Here is a 6,199-nt window from a genome sequence, read left to right as displayed (position 1 = left end):
GCATATAAACAATCAACTCTTACAAAATGAGGAAGTCTGTAGTACAAACCCAACACAGCTAAGCAGAGCATAGGGTAGTCAAGAATCTGTCTTTCATGTGATCTAATACATTCATCTGGCTCTGCCAAGAGCTGTCAACCAGCTCTAGGCACTCTTGAACTTGAAGATGCCACATCCATTCTGCCTTGGCCAAGGAGCTGCTCCTAGACTAGAAGCGGAGCTGTTCTTGTTCCTCCCCCATTGTCTCCTGCATGACACTCTTTGAAGACACCTATCTACCTACCCTGGTCAGGATCATATCTCATCATTCTCGGGGTTCCCTGTGTTCTTAGTCTTATTCATGTATTAACTGCTTTTTGTCAGAATAAGCTTCCTACGTTATGTGGCTCCTGGATTCTCCCATCAGAAGCCCTCTGTTTAATATCTTACTAATACATGTAAAAACTCTTATATCCATACAACCTTGTAGAATGACTCTGGTCTAAGGTAGAAACAAAGGGGCATAATTGTAACATGCATGTAATGATCCAGCTAAGCAGAGCATAGGGTTGTTTGAAATCTAGCATAGAAGATAAGAAAAAATTTTTAAGTATACCTGTTTAGAATAATGAATTCTCTGACAGGAGTAGATTTCATTCCCATTCACTCACTTTACCAGATATTCACCAAGTGCATTTTTATATGCAGATTTTGTGTATTGTAAATCAAATAAGGCCCATAACATCCATGAATTTATAAAGTGTGAGGAGAGATTGGACAAGGAAGAAAGATTAAAACAATAGAAAAAGAGTTAACATAAGCAGAATAAGAGAAGTGCTAAGTATGGAGGTTTGCAGAGGAATAAATTATATCTGGCTGGAGAAAGTATGTACAGAGCTTATTAAATAATTTCATGCAGCATTTGTAAAGTATCTTCTGTGTGCTACACTGGGTACTGTATTAGGGGCTGAGAAAACCAAGAGCATAAAGACAAAGTTATGCTGCAAGAATGAAAAAGCCCTGCGATATCAATAAAGAGGAGGTAATTTATTCTCCTGGAAGTGGGAGTAAGGGTGAAAGAGTCAGGAAAAGCTAGATATAGGATATTGGTTTTTGAACTCAGAAAACAAGTGGAGTACTGACTGGCAGAAATGCTGAGATAGGGCACTGTAGGCATATGTAACAGCAGGAGCAAATATGCAATAGCAGGGAAAACAAACTATAATAGAGACTATCACAAATTATCTAGAGTACTGGGTGTTTGTGGCAAATAGGGGCAAAGCTATGAAGACAGAAGACAGAATGTGAAGAAGCAGTATGAACAGAGTACCCATTTAGCCGTGTTGGAAAATGAGGAGCCAATGCAAGAATTATTTGTTTAACTTAGTGATCAGCACAGTGCTTTGAAATGACAAGCCTGGAATCAGGATATAGAGGATGCTTGAAAGTGAGAATAGAAAGGAGGCTATTTCTTTGTTTCAAGGGTGAAGTAGTGAAAGTCTGAACTAGCTGGTGCCATTAGGAATGGAAAGATGGGTGTAGGCATTGAAGAAGCAACATCTGCTTACAGTAGTTGAAGCTGGGTAGACTTGGAAAAGTGAAAATCTCTCAATCAGGGTGGTCCTAGAGCCGTAGCAAATCATGCCAGACCTTTCTCTTACACATGCAAGGACTTAGGCAAGACTTGGGCTTGAAAGACTAGTTGTATTTTATGATGTTAGATGCAGAACTAAATGTTACGTGTGCTTGCAAGCACATGCACGCGCCACACACAAACCGTCATAAATTACACTTTTGGAACATAGTTGTTTTGGTATGGGGCACACATAACCTGTTGTCTCTCATCCAGATACTGGCAAAAATCTCTCTGAGGGGTCACTGGGTATCAGAGCAGCCTTTGCTGCCTCCTGAGAGACTGAAGAACTTGGTTATGAACACAGGCTGTGGAGGTACAGAGCAGTTCAAAGCCAAGGGCAGTCATTTACAAGTAAAAGCATAACTTTACCCTCTTTTCTTATGATTTCTACATTAATAATATGGGGATAGTAATAATACCAAATGCACTGGCTTTTATGAGAATTAAATGAGCTATTATGTGTGAACTGCTTAGAATAGAATGCCTAGCACATAGCAGGTGTTCAGTAAATGCTGGGGATTATTGCTGTTGTTATGGTGTGTTCTGTGGTAGAACAGTCAATGCTAAATACTTAGCAACTGGCATATATTTTTAGGGAGAGGAGCAGAACAAGATTCAGGAGAGCAAAATAATGTCACTTCCTCTTAAAAATGTCAGTTGGAGATTGGGACTTTTTTGTGTGACTAACAACTCCTTTCCTATGATTCTGGTTGATGCAGTAATTCACATTCAAAACTATAGACAAGTAAAGAGAGACTTTGTGGAAACATCCATTGATTAAGGTGGCCTTAAGATCTGAAGGATACTTTGGCCTTGGAAGTGGCACTATACAGATGTCTAGTCAGCTAGTATCTGCTTTGCATAGTTATCAAACACATCATTAAGTACGTTATTTCATTTATTTTAATATGTTGAACAAAATGTAGCAACAACAAGAAATGTGCTTACTGCAAACTGGGAAGACTGACAGATTTTCCTTCTCATTCATTTCACACTGACTCATTATGACAAGGCCTTATTGGTTTGGTAGTTTTATGATTCCAGAACACCATATTCTGAACCACATTTCCAGTTTGTATGGCTCTGTTACAGGTTTTGCCTGCAAGGTGTTCTCTGGCTCTCTTTCTGACTGCGTCTGCCTCTTTATTTCTGTCTTTGTCTCTCTGTGTCTCTTTCTTACTCCCTCTTCTCACCTCACCACCTCAATTTCCTCATTATTTCCAAATAGTTTGAAAGTTCTAATTCTATAAACACTGCATTTTCTAGCTGCCTGCTAAAGATTTTTCTAATCCGTATTTCCAGGTGAGTGATGAAGGTGTGCTGGTGTGCCACAGAGAATTAAACAAAAAGTTGCAGTGAGGAGGAATCCTCCATCCGCTTTTTTTGTTTTTTTTTCTTTGGAACCCAGCAAATGTTCTCAGTTTGAAGATTTTACTAATTTCTCTGCTTTATCTCCACTCTTACCTGCTCTTCCTGTAAGAAAATAATTATCTTTTCTTTTAAAATAGAAGATACATTTTCTTAAGTATTCTAGCAATATATGTTGTTGTTATGCTGATGTTGGTAATAGTAATATTATTATTAATATACCTTTTATTGCACACATTTTGATTGAAGATAGGTAACAACTGCCTACCACATTGAGAACAATATAAAGACTCCTAGGAAAAAAGATATTTCCTACAGAAGTTTCACTTAGCTATCTTAACTATTAAGCCTTTCCTGACCACCATTCAAGTATTATGCATACTCTTCGAACATAGTTGTTTTGGTATAGGGCACACATAACACTGTTGTCTTTCATCCAAATACTGGATGTATTAAGCATACTTGTAATGGTTCAGGAGTAAATATATTGAGGATTTCCTTAATTTTGAAGCGTAGCTTTCATATGATAATTATCCCATTTGTCAGAACTAGCATAGATTAAAACTTTTTAAAGCTCTATTAGTAAAAGCAGTAGTAACATAAAATGGATTTTTTAAGAAATCAAGTTTATCAATGTCATAGAAGGTGCAGATTACTAGAGTTTCAGACATGTAAATCTGGTGAATAACATTTTAACAACTGATGTGGTTTCAATAAAAGAAAACGAAGATAGTAAAATATAAACAGGAGAGATGGCTGGCCTAGAGATATAAATTGGAAAGGTATTAGCATGAAGACAGGAATTGAAGCCACAAGAATAGAGGAAAGAATTCAGTTAAAGTAAATCTAAGAAGAAGAGAGGAGATTGAGGATGGAACCCCAGAGAATATTAATATTAAGGGATTTTCAAAGGAATGCGGCTGAAATGGAGTAGCAGAGGCAAGAAGCAGCAGAGGACAACTAGCAGAGTGTGGGTCACAAGGGGACAAGCCTGACATCACTTTTAATGTCTCTTCCAACCTCCAATTATGAAAAGTTACAAAAAGAAATAAATCCTTAAAAAAATTAAACTGGCACTGAACTATAAATTAAAGATAAAAAATATTTTAAATGATTTCAGTATTGATGGGGAAGAATTGGGAAATAAGATGGCTGCCAAGATTCCTGCTCAGTGGTGCATTCACCCTGTATAATCACTTCCCTCTGAGTGCGGTGGGACCTGTGAAGAAGATGGATCTTACTTCTACAATGCCATTAAATATTTTTGATAAAATACTTTTGGGGATAATAATTTTTAATTTTTATGGATACACACTAGTTATAGTATTTATGGGATACATGTAATATTTCGATACAAGCATACAATGTGTAGGGGTCAAATCAAGGTAATTGGGATATCCATCACCTTAAGCATTTATCATTTCTTTGTGTTAGAAACATACCAATTCCACGCTTCTAGTTATTTTGAAATACTCAATAAATTATTGTTAACCACATTGCCCTATTCTGCTACCAAACATGAGATCTTATTCCTTCTGTCTGTATTTTTGTACCCACTAACCAACCCCTCCCCTCCTACACCCAACTACTCTTCCCAGTCTCTAGTAACCATCATTCTACTCTCTACATCCATGAGATCATTCTCTTTAGCTACCACATATGAGTGAGAACATGCAATATTTGTCTTTCTATACCTGGCAACAAATAAGTCTATTGCCAACGAATGTTACAACTGATTTATACAAATGGGCAAACAATTTTTATAGAGAAAAAATCTTGAGATATAGTGTATAATTATCCTGACTTTTAATATATCAAGAATAACAAGTAAAAAGATTCAGTAAGTCTGGAGTAGGATGTAGAGAGCTGTACTGCTATAAGACTTTATAAGTAAGTTGTATGTGCATCCCCTGTTGTGAACTACTAGACTAGAAATACTACATTAAAATTTAAAAAGTAAGGTTTCACCCAAGTAAAATTTAATATAATTACAAATACTATTGCTGATAATACTGTGGTTGCCTGAAATCATCAGCTCATTAGACAGGCAAAACACAACCCAGATTCATAAGTATAGGAAAACGTGACACAATTATTTCTTAGAGTTTTTATCAGTGTTATTCCTAAGGGTTAAAATATATTGTGGACAGTGAAAATATTGACAAACATTAAGGGTTCACCATAAAGCATACAATTTCTGACAAATTCATATTAATAAAATTTTATCTATACAGAGTTAGCAAGGGGATCGCTAAATGTTTCTTTTGATTTGGCACCTTTTCCCATGCAACTCTTCAAACAAATCTAGTTAGTTTCCAGCATCTCTTTTTTTATAAAGTAAAAGAAACAATATTTGTAGTTTTCCAGGGGCTATCTGAGAAACCCCAAAGATAGTTTTAGGGATAAAAGATAGCTTGAACGTTTTGTGGGCTTTTTTTTTCTATATTTAGAATCCCATTTTTAGAAAGTTAAAAATTTTTTAAATGCCAGAGGAAACTTGGACAGTTGGTTAAGATAGAATCATAGGCGTCTTAGAAAGAATACCTGGTTGTCTATTCACTCACAGCAACAACAAAATGTATGCGAAAAATAAACATGGATGGTAACAAAACTGAGAGCCTTAGCTCTTTCAAAAGTAAGACTGAGGGCAGAGCAAGATTACCAATGGAAGCCTCCACAGATTATCCTCACAGCAGGAGCACCAAATTTGACAACTATCTACACACACAAAAAGGGCACCTTCGTAAGAAGAAAAAATCAGGTGAGCAATCACAGTACCTGGTTTTAAACTCCGTATCACTGAAAGAGGCACTAACTAGGGTAGCAGACAGTCTTAATTTGCCTAAATTACCCTTCCCCTAACCCCCTGGGGCAGCCTTACAGCACAGAGAGGGAATCTGTGCACTTGGGGGACGGGGAGTGCAGTGACTCTACAACTTTGCATTGGACATCAGTGATGCCAACACCAGGCAGGACTCAGCCAATGTCCACACAGGCAGCATTTAGACCAGCCATAGCCAGAGGGGACTCATCCATCCCAGCTGTCGGGACTTGAGTTTTGACAAGCCTATGGTGATAGGCTAAGGTGCTCTGGGGTTCTAAATAAAGTTGAAAGGGTGTCTAGACCACAAGTCCTAGTGCTGCGCTAGGCTCAGAGCCAGTGGAATTAGAGGGCACACAACTTAGTAAGACACCAGCCAGGGAAGCAAAGTTGCA

The sequence above is a fragment of the Cebus imitator genome, unplaced genomic scaffold (assembly GCF_001604975.1).
Source record: "Cebus imitator isolate Cc_AM_T3 unplaced genomic scaffold, Cebus_imitator-1.0 Scaffold2, whole genome shotgun sequence".
NCBI lineage: Eukaryota > Metazoa > Chordata > Mammalia > Primates > Cebidae > Cebus > Cebus imitator.
Note: the sequence above shows the minus strand (reverse complement) of the source record.